Source organism: Triticum dicoccoides, chromosome 7A, assembly GCF_002162155.2.
Source record: "Triticum dicoccoides isolate Atlit2015 ecotype Zavitan chromosome 7A, WEW_v2.0, whole genome shotgun sequence".
NCBI lineage: Eukaryota > Viridiplantae > Streptophyta > Magnoliopsida > Poales > Poaceae > Triticum > Triticum dicoccoides.
In genome coordinates, this window is record NC_041392.1 from 184863546 (window position 1) to 184875414 (window position 11869).

Consider the following 11869-nt stretch of genomic DNA (forward strand, 5'->3'; position numbering starts at 1 on the left):
ACGAACGCGGTTTCTATCTCTCACACACACCCACGTAGGTGGGCGACGTGCATGAAGAGAAGAGGTGAATGCACGGCGCACGTACTCTCGTCTCTTTCTCAACCACACCCGCGCGGGTACACGGTGGAGCTCATTTCTGTACGAAAAAGGCAGCCCACGTGGTAATTTGGCACGTGTACTGGTTGTCCACTTGGTGGAGGGAGGATCGTCTACCACGGGTGAACAAACAAATTGTGACTTGACGCGTTATGTTAAATTAAAAAAAGAGGCAAACCATGTGGGGACTACCTTAGAGGCAAGGCTCTATACACTACAGTACTTTTGATGTGTCCCGTCAACTCGCAAAACGAGGAGAATCTTGCTTAGTACGCCGTCTCCCCCGCCCACGGGCGCGGTGGCTCGCAGGATGAGGTGAAGCTTGCTTACCACGCCTTATGCCCGCTCCCTCGCCCACGCGCAGGGTGGCTCGCAGCCCGAGGAGAAATTTTTACTACTCCCTCCGTTTACTCCTCGTCCCTACTACCTTGGTTATAGAGATTATACTATCATATTGTTTGGAATATATATGTCCTTTAGTAGATTTCAATATGAACTACTAGTACATACTCCAAACACTGATGTATATAGATGTATTTTAGAGTGTAGATTCACTCATTTTGCTCCGTATGTAGCACTCTCCCTCGCCCCTCGCCCACGTGGTGGACGTGCAGCAATTCATTCGGTCTCATATAGCTAGAACGATATATATTGCACTACCATTATTGCTCGACTTCCCGAAGAGGCGAAGAGCCAATCGCAAGGTTAATATCTTGGAGATGCCAAGCACAAGGTTATAGGAGAACGAGTAGTAGGTGCCGCGTCATTTATAAATAAAGTTTTTTTTCTTCAGTGGCACATACGCAATATGATAGGTTCATGTGGAGAGAAAAGGAAACCGCTCCACTATATACATAGTCAGGATGGGCCAGCCTACACGGTTGCTTGCTGGGGTTGCTCTCTTCACACTCTCTCGCACAAAATGACTGTGGCCACATCTCTAACATCCCGGCGGATCACACCCGCTTGGGGAAGGGGTGGATGGTTAGTGTAGATGTGGTGGCCGTCGCCGACGGCGAAAAACCATTGTCGGCACGTCCCGATAAGGGGTCCCTGCCATTCTCTCTCACAAAGCCGGTGAGGTTGCCTTCGTCCCTTGCTCACTGCCACGACGTGGGCTGTTGCCGCCTCCTGCCGCCCTCCTCAAGGTTGAGCTACGTCCCTCAGGTACAACTCCCTTTATAGCCGTCTTGCACCACTGCTCCAGCTGCCCACATCACTCCCTGTGGATATTTCTCTACTTCTTTGCCCCGCACATACCTCTACTGGCTTCTACGTACTGTATTTGTGATGAGTTTATGTCTCATCAACTAGTCCCAGTAATCTTATTCTAATCACGCTTGTTCAATTTCTTTGCCACAGGGATGCTCATCTCGATTTTGATGAAACTGCACAAAATGATCTAATGGTCAAAAGGTTGCAAACTTCATTTATTGGGAAGCTCGAACATTGCCAGCAAATTGAAGCCTGGTCAGGGTTCACGGTTCAAGGGCTAGGGACTGCATGGATCGTTTTTTTCTTTAGCTGCCTCTGTTCCAAAATAAGTGTCAACTTTAGTAGTAGTACAACTTTGTACCAAAGTTTGCACAAAGTTTAGAAACTTATTTTGGAACGGAGGGAGTACATATTTGCTATGATCTGTCAATCATTGAGATGCAATAGCATGCATGTTAGTCTCCTTTGTATTTGATGAAATGTTGCAACGGGCAACCTTGGACGCCAGATACATGTAACAAAAGCTGGAAGCTTCATAGCATTGTACAAATTTATCTCGCTGATAAATTACAGTACGTACTATACTAGTACTTCCTCCGTTCCTAAATATAAGTCTTTGTAGAGATTTCACCATGAACCACATGCGGATCACTGAGCCTGCGTGTTGTCACTGCTCTTGCACGCCTCCGCTGTAAGAATGGAGAAAATTGTAATCTAGTAGGTATACCTCCTTTCGCCGAAAGCGTGGGACATCCAGCAGTCCTACGACCTCAGTAATAAAGACCAATGAGCCGTCAAATCACATAGACCCAACAGTAAGTTGGACGAACAAAGCAACCATCACTCTTGCGCCAGTGAGAGGTCGCGTCCGCTCTGCCCGGGCATGAATGCGGCACCGATTCTTTGGAGCGATGCTGACTGTTTTGGGCGGGAAGCGCGCGCGGGCGATGGAGGGGCTTTGGGTGGGCCAGGCTGGTCAGGAGCGGCCGTGGCAGCTGTCCGCATGTCCCTACCAGACACGCCCGGAAACGAGAGGATGCACCGACTCTCGCGGCTAAAATCGTACACTACACAACATCTCTCTGTAGGAGTAGGTCGATCTGTCGCTCTCTCTAAAACACACATGGTGTTAAACACACACGCACACACACACACGCGCGCGCGCGCACGCACACACCTTGGTCCCGTTGCACCTTCTAACGTGACTTATTACACCTAGATGGAGGGAGTAGTAAGTATACGAGATATGGTGGCACACTGACTTAAGTCGAATACAAGTGCCCAAAATTTGTGTGCATGTTATAATAAGGATTCAGGAATGTATAAAAGGTTATTTCCCTCTAGTTGAACATAACGGGAGGGTTGTGTAGCTGGTTAGCCTGTTCGCTCATCAAACTTGAGGTCTCGGGTTCGATAACTACACTTGAGCATAATTTGTGCCAGGAGGATTCTTTGACTGGTCAAAATGTCTTCTAGGGTTTGCACGCTTCACACTCTCTCTCCAGTATATATATACACGCTGGAGCTTCAGCGCTTGTAGTTGCTCTCTTCACACTCTCTCACCCTCTCCCGCTGGAGCCTCGGCACTTGTAGTTGCTCTCTTCACACTCTCTCGCCCTCTCCAGATCTACAAGACTTCGTTGGCCTCTGTCTCCCCTCACTACTGCTCAAAGAGCCGGCATGATCCGTCCGCCGGGAAGGGAAGGAGGCTTAACGCTGTCGCCATCGGCGAGGGACTACCAGCGCAGCTGTTCACTTTCCACCCAGCGGTGGCGCGGGAGGGCCTCCGACCACTTCTTCTTCGCCGCCGTCCCGTTGCCCGCCGAACCACGCCCCCAGAACCTTAAGGTATAATTTACTTACTCCACATGCATTGCTCTAGCGGCATGTATACCATGAATCTAGGACGCGGTTCAAAGAGGAAAGGAGTGGGAAAAGTTGTATATAGCATGAATCTCGGACATGGTTCAAAGAGGAAATGAAGGGGGAAAGTTGTATAGCATTAATCTAGGACGTGCTTCAAAGAGGAAAGGAATGGGGGAAAGTAGTGGGGAAAGCTGTATCGCATAAATCTAGGACGTGGTTCAAAAAGGAAAGGAAGGGGCGAAAGTACTAGTTCAAAAAGGAAAGGAAGGGACAAGGCTGTAGAGTTTGAGCAGGACTAGATTTGCTGCGCTCACATAGGGAAAGGCGTCTGATAACAAAACTGGGACCAACACGGACTGACACGGAGTTTTTTTAGTCCCTACACCAAAATGTCCCTGTAAACAAACACCCTATAATAATGCTGCTGCAAAATTGATGCAATGCCATAGTTAAAAGCAAATTACATGTTTAACGAATTTTATTGTTAATATAATCTCTATGTTAATATTAATCAATGCCACCGTTTGAGAAATGCTACTGTCTTGCTTTCTTTCTCATTTAGATAAGGTATATGCTTCTTTTTGTTGGCTTCTGTGCCATCCATCGTTATTGACCACTAATTGTTTCCTTTGCACCTCTGTGTAAATAGGATTATCTGCTTCACCTCGTTGCCATTGTGACCTTTTGTTGCACTGCACAAAACACTTTTGCAAAATGTCACACCGACAATGTTGCTTGATTGCTTGATCTTAGTGGAACTGCACAAGAGGAGATCTTACTTCCTATCCGTTAAGGAAAATTTGGTTCAGATCTTCTTCTTGTGAGTTGTTTGAATTCCACATGATGAGAGGTCAGTACTAGCATTCTTTCACATGATTCTGCAGTGTGCATTCATATGTTGTGCTACTTGTACGATAATGTTGCTTGATTTTAGTGAACTGCACAAATGGAGACAAGACTTCCAATCTATATGTGCACCGTAATATCCCATTGAGGTAAGATAAGGATATTTCACAACTGCTGGCCTGTATTTTTCCACTTTCATCAGAAAATTAAGTTTAGTACTATACTTGTGCTCCCTAATTGACATGCCAAATCTTACATTGAAGGCGAAGCGTGTTTGTTATTGAACCAAGTGATGAAGAGGAAGAACAAGGGGGAGAAAAACAAAAATCAACTCCCGGTGTTGTCATGAAAAAGTTGTATTGTCCTTGAGAAGTGCTACATCTGTGCTGTTTTAAATAATTCCTTTCCTTTTTTCGAGCAAACAGTGAGGGTAGCATTTAGTAGTCCTCTTGTCTTTGCACAACAGGATCATCTTCCTCTAAAGAAGAATATGGAGTACGTGAAGTGACTAGTTCCGATTATGCCAGGATGAAGAAGCCCTGTCTATCTTATCATCAGAAGGAGCAGTTGTAGGATGGTTACATTACTCCCCACAAGACCAAACTAACTTCAGCTCAGAAGGACTGACAAAATCTCCATTTTTTGCTGTGATGCGCGAGTACAATGTTGTTCTAGGATTCTTTCTGGTGATTTCCATTTTTCTAAAATTGTGCTCTACATGGACCATGTATGTGCCTGTTGAAACTGTCAATTCATAGTACAGTTTGCTCTATACTAATCACTTTTTTTGGATTTGTGCAAACAGGGGTGCTCAGCTTGATTTCAATGGGAACTGCACAAAATGTTCATGAATACATCGAATCATTCATTTCCACCACAAGAAAGGAGGTGCCGATAAGTTCAAGGCGTTGCAACATATAAGGGCGAAATCATACAAGCTACGCGCGAATTTGGTTGATTTTGGTGAAACTGCACAAAAAGAACAACTGGTTTATTTAGCACGAGGTGCCATGTCAATGTACGAACTGATGGCAAACCCTGCCCATTCCACAATCATAGGCATTTGATATTTTGGAATGGGACAACCTTGTCAAATTTTGCTCATTGATTTTAGCAAGACGTGCGTTTGATATTTTCGAATGGGACGCCCTTGCTGTCAGCAGCATCGATCAATTTTTTCTTTATTCTTTAGTTGTGAAGTAAATATTGCCTCTAACATGTGAGTCACTGAGATGCATAATCATTGATTGTTTTGAATGTTCTCTATGAATTGCCAGGCCTGTGTGTTTTATTGCAATGTACAGAAACGCTAAAAACCTGCTCAAACTCTTTGTACTCCTTCTTTTCCTGTTTACTTCGCACATTGTGAAACTGCATACTTTTTCGTATAAGATTGGTCAAAGTAGAGATACTTTGACTGCAGACAAAACTTGTATGCAGACTAGAAAGGACCGAAGGGAGTACATGTGAAACTGCTGCAAACGAGGTGATCACCCTGGGAATAATGCTAGTACATATTGTTTTTCATGTTCATCCAATGCCAGTGATACAGGAATTCGAACTAATCGAAATAAATTCATTCATACTCGGTCGGATTTCATATAAACATGCCAGATTTCATTACATTTCATACATTCTTCAACTAAAAAGGGGTGCGCTGGAGGTATAATTAATTAACCGAAGCTACCCACCTGTGTCCCGCTGAGTCGAACAGAAGCTTCAGTGACTTAACTGCAGGTGCAGTTGCGTAACTGACATGTGGCCTGTTGGGCCCACGTGTCAGTCAGCCAACTGCACCAGCAGTTAAGTAGAAGCAGCGTTACTCTCCAGCAGAACTCCCCGACTCCACGTCGCCACCAAGAAGCTAACCGGCCGTCAATGGTCAACCCGCCTAGCTTGGCTTCAACAGGAGGGTAGCAGTGGTGGCCTTATTGGACCCGAGCGGCAGCGACCTACCGTGTTCTACACTTCCTCGTTTTCTGTGTGGCGAGGCCTCGTTGGCAGCGGGGCGGGGCCTCGGCGGAGCCGGCGATGTCCTCTGTCTCGTTGCCGGCGGGCGGCGCCTCAGTGGAGTGGTGGAAATCCTCCCTTGCGTTGCCGGCAGGGTGGGGCCTCGGCTGAGCCGGCGATGTCCTTTGCCTCGTTGTTGGCGGGGCGGGGGCTCGGCGGAGCCGGCGGCGTCCTCTGCCTCGTTGTTGGCGCCGCGGGGCCTCAGCGGAGCAGGGCCTTGTCGACGCCAGCAGAGCAGGGACTCGTCGGAGCCGGCATTGTCCTTTGCCTCATCCTCGGTCTCGCCAAACAGCGCCTCGCCCGCTTCATCGCCCTCTTTGCTAGCCTCTTTGTAGGCGGCTGCAGCCTCCGCCACCCGCATGCGCTCCCGCCAGCGCTCGAGGCGGCCCTTGCAGGCGGAGCGGTACGAGTCGAGCAGCGCCTCCTGCTCTGCCCGCTCCGTGGCGATCTGCTCCTCCGCCTGCAGATGCTCCTGGAGGAGATGGTGGTTGTAGGCGGCGTCGGCCTGGGCCTCCCGGAACTGCTCCTGACGCATCTGCCTCACACTGTCCACATATTGGGCACGGGCCTCGCCGATGGTCATGGTGCAATGCACCAGCGAGGATGGCGCGGAGGAGGGGGTTGGCGCCGGATCGTCGACTACCATGTTCTCCATTGGGACGTCGTCGTCCTCCGGCTGCCTACCGGCCAGCCGGTCGGCAGCAATGGCCATCCCGAAGAGCACTGGAGTGCGAGGAAGCCATGGTGGGCAGTAGTGGTGTGGACAGGAGAAAGGGAACGGATGCGGATGACTGCGGCTATGGCCGGTGCAGCAGTTTATATAGCAATGGTGGGCAGGCGGAGGGACGGACGTGTGGCGCCGGAGTAGCCGCCTCGGCAACCACGTATCATTAATGTGGGCGGCAGATGGACGGACGTTTGAAGGCAGAGCAATCGCCTGTACCGGGAAGCGGGGCGGGCGGCGCTGGCTGTTTCGGGCGGAAAGCGCGCGCGGGCGAGGAGATGACTTTACTTGGAGAGGATGACAATGGGGACCCACCAGGTCCATAGCCTCACGTATGCAAGTGCCTCCTTATTATATATATATATATATATATATATATATGTGTGTGTGTGTGTGTGTGTATAAAACTATACTCCCTCCGTCTAGGTGAATAAGTCGTATTAGAAGGTGCATCACGACCTAGGTGCAAGCAGATTGGTGGAAAAGAAGAATATTTCTCTCTTCTAAACACAACATTTAATCACAGCAGTTAAGAGGATGCCTTATTAGCTACCCATGCAGGCCATCGTAATTCATAGCATGCAAAGTGCTTTTATTTCTTGCCTAATAACCGCATGGACGTGCTGCATGCATCGGTCCTTGCCAGAGCAAAAAAAAAAGGGAGGAAAGGTGTTTCCACGGGAGACAACGAAGCAGAGGTGGAAGCGCTCGCTGGAGTTATTTATATTGTTCCCCCTGGTTTTCTGACATCACGGTCCCACACCATTGTCAACCTATGTAGTACTAGTCAATAAATGAGAGAATTGCACAAGAAGCGACCGACAGCTGGGACCAAGCAGCTCGAGCAGTATTTGTGTTTTTGAGGTGTGAGCACTGCAGAGTTTTTTGATGTTTAGCCCAGATATTAATTTTTCTCCTGTGAACAACAACGAAAACATCGCTGCAGGTATTAACTGGGCGGGCTGTGGCCCGTCTAGCCCAGGCCAGATATCCAGCCCAGATATTAATTTTTTTCAAGCTGAAAATGGCTAGCCCAGCTATACTTTTTTTAGGTATACCCAGGCAAGGTCAAGTTGTTATTCTCCGCCCCGCTAGGCTGCAAATCTTTCCTAGGAGGGATGCATTAGGCTTAACAAGAAAATGGGCTTTAAGAAATAATAAATGAGATGTAATTATAAAAACTGGGCAGTAACTATAAAAAATGCACCAAACACGCGATTACTTTATAAAATATTATTTTTGGATATTGAAAATTTTAATTTCATTAATTGTTGCAAGCGCAATGTTTCGTTGGATTTTTACGTAATATAAATTTATATTGAAATTGTATTTAATCTGACTAGAAATTTCAGGATAAAAATATTTCGGATCCCATCAAAATGTGGTAAATTTTATTGAATTCTGTTTTGAACGGTTGGTTCAAATGGGTTGTACTTTTAACAAACTGTAAATGGGCTGTAGTAAATTCCATTAGAATTCAAAAATGGCTACACATTCTTACAAATCTCAAATGGGCTATAAGTTCTCTGCCACACACTTCTGGCCTTACTAAGTTGACGCATCCCCTAAAAAAACAGAGTTGACGCGTATGCAAGGCTTTGTCAACTTATAGTCAACACACGGTTCTAGCAGCAGTGGCCGTTGGATGTCCATCTAACGGATGCCGTGCTTCTTCTTCTTCAATCTCGGATATTCTAGCTTCACCCGCCCAAAAAATGATTCCTCCCCCTGACATCTGGGCGCACCATTTCGGAAGCTAGCCTGTGGGCCTACTAAGTTGATGTACCAAGGGCTTTGTCAACTTAGTCAATATAAACGATTCTAGCTGCAGTGACCGTACGATGTCCATCCAACGGCCGTAGTGCTTCTTCAACCTCTGGTCTTCTTGCTCCAGCTGCCCAAAGCAGCGCCGTTCGTGTCGCCTGCTCCTGCCTCTCGTGGCCGACTGTGCTGCCGTGGAGGCCTCACCCCCTACTATTCCCACCGCTGGCGAGGCCCTGCAGCGATGGCAGCCTCACACCACAGCCGAACGAGTGAACCCTCATACTCCTCTCCGTGTGGGCATCCACTACCGTGTCTTCACTGGCTCTGCGTCGTCCCCTTCCTAGGCCTCGCCGTCGTCCACCGCCCTGGTGCTCTCGGCACGGCGTGGTCAATGTGAAAGGAACGACTTCCATCGGACATGGACTGTACGTGGAAAGGCTGACAGCTGGGTCCATGGCGGCAGCAAGGAAGTGCCTCCTTATTAGGCGGAAAATAATGATTCCTCCACCTGACAACAGGGACCCACCGGACGGGCCACCAGTATTTTGCAAAAAAATCGTTTCCCCCTGACTGCTGGGACCCATCGGACGGGCCACCGTATTTCGCGAAAAAAACGTTTCCCCCGCTGTCAGCTCGGACCCATCGGAAGTGCCTCCTTATTACGCACAAAAAAATGAATACTCTCCCAGCTAGCTGGGACCCACCTTGCTAGGAGGCTGACTTGTGGGCCTACTAAGTTGACGGGGACGAAGGGCTTTGTCAACTTAGTCAATATGAACGATTCTAGCTCTAGTGACCGTACGATGTCCATCCAACGGCCGTAGTGCTTATTCAACCTCTGGTCTTCTTGCTCCAGCCGCCCAAAGCAGCACTGGTCGTGCCGCATGCTCCTGCCTCCCGTGGCCGGCTGTGCTGCCGCAGAGGCCTCACCGCCCCTACTATTCCCACTGCTGGCCAGGCCCTGCGGCAACGGCAGCCTCACACCGCAGCTGAACCAGTGAACCCTCATAGTCCTCTCCGCGCGGGCTTCCACTGCCGCATCGTCCCCTTCCTAGGCCTCGCCGTCGTCCACCGCCGTGGTGCTCTCCGCGCGGCGTGGTCAACATGGTGAATGAATGACTTCCATCGGAAGAGTACTGTACGTGGAGAGGCTGACAGCTGGGTCCACGGCCACAACACAGTTTTTTTGTGATTTGCCAAGTCGCTTTGTCAGGCCTGTTGGGCTGCAAATCTTTCAGGACGAGGAGAACTTTCATTCGGCTGGCCGAGAAAATGGCCCATCAGTAATGAGAAATGGGCTGTACATTTTTAAAACACATCATACCGACAATTAGTTTCAAATATCTTTTTTCTTATTTCAAGATTTTAAATTACATTAATTTTTATGCGTGGATAATTTGTTGGATTTTATATTGATATACACTTATTTTTAAAATCAGTTTGAATGTGAGTCGAAATTTCGGGATTAAAAACAGTTCGGACCGCACCAAAATATGCAAACTTTTGTATAATTTTTAAACAGTTGCCACAATATGGCCTCTAATGCTAACAAAAAGAATATGGGCTCCAAAAAAACCTTAAGAATTAGCAAATGGCCTGTAAATTATTAGAAATAATGGCAGATGGGATGTATGCTGTTTTCCACAGATTTGTGGCTTTCCTAAAAAAAGGTTGACGCACAAGCACTGACTGTTGGATGTCCATCCAACGGCCGTCGTGCTTCCTCAATCTCTGCTCTTCCTGCTCCAGCCGCTCAAACAAGCGCCGGCGGGACTGCCTGCTCCCTCCTCCTCGCGGCCGGTTGTGCTACCGCGCAGGCCTCACCGCCCGACCGTACTCCCATCACTGGCCTAGCCATCCCTCTACTCACCCACACCTGCTGTTATTCTCCGGCGACGGCAGACGAACCAGTAAATCCTCGTACAGTCGTACTCCCCTCCACGTGGGAAACAACTGCCGAGTCTTCCATGCCTCTGTGTTCTCCCCTTCGTAGGCCTCGCCATCGTCCACTGCCCTGGTGCTCTCGGCGCGGCGTGGTCAACGTGGTTAACGAATGACTTCGATTGGACGTGGACTATACGTGGAGAGGCTGACAGCTGGGTCCATGGCCGCAACAAGGAAGTGCCTAGTTATTACACGGAAAATAATGATTCCTCCACCTGACAGCTCGGACCCACTGTACGGGCCACTATATTTCACGAAAAAAACGTTTCCCCCTGACTGCTGGGACCCAACAGCTACATCTTCGCACGCAAGGAAGTGCATCCAGAAAAAAAATGATTCGCCCCCTAACTGCTGGGACCCACCAGCTACATCTTCGCAGGCAAGAAAGTGCCTGACAGTCGGGACCCACCTGGTCGAAGCGTACGTAGCGTTGTCATTTTGGTCGCGAACGTGTACGTACATATATACTGGTCGATGTAGAGGCGCGCACGTGTCGTAGTAGAGGCGCGCACGTAGCATGTACACGTATGTACAGCGGCCAGGGTGCGAGAAAGAAAATACGGCCACGTATGTGTAGATACAGGAGGGGTGTCGAATGCCTACTCGCGCATACGTACGGCCAGGGCTCGTGTACATGGTTGGGTCGTAACGGAGAAACAACATCATCGTCATGTTCATGGGGAGGCAACGGAATGCGTCGTGTTCATCAGGAGGCAACGGAATGCGTCGTGTTCATCAGGAGGGCTTGGACGAAACATGCGATGGAAACGAGGCCTGGCGTACTGCAGAATGGAGGAAATGGCCTTGTGTTCGACCGGCCACATTCGAAACGGGATCCTGTTCATCGGGAGGGGTCTGGCGTACCGCAAAACGGAGGAAATGGACCTCCTACGGTCGAAACGGGGGTCCTGTTGATCGGGAGGGGTGTGGCGTACCGCAAAACGGACGAAATAGACTTGTGTTGGAGCGCTACGGTCGAAACGGGGGTCCTGTTCATTGGGAGGGGTACGGCGTACCGCAAAACGGGACTCCACGAGATACTGTTCATCTCCACCGTCGACCCCCTCCAGCCTCCACGAGCTACTGTTCATCCACCGTTGACCTCCTCCAGCCTCCACGGGCTCCTGTTCATCCAGCCTCCACCGCGCGCTACTCCACCGGCTACTGTTCAACCACCCCTCTCCACGGGCTCCTGTTCAACCACCCCTCCACGGGCTACTGTTCATCCTGCCATCCATCGTCTACTGTTCATCCTGCCCTCCATGGGGTGGTCCGGTTCATCCAGCCCTCCACAGGGTCCTGTTCATCCAGCCCCAACCGGCTCGATCGATTGGGGTCCTGTTCATCCAGAGGCAACACCACGGGGTCATGTTCATCCACCCCCACCGGGAACTGTTCATCCAA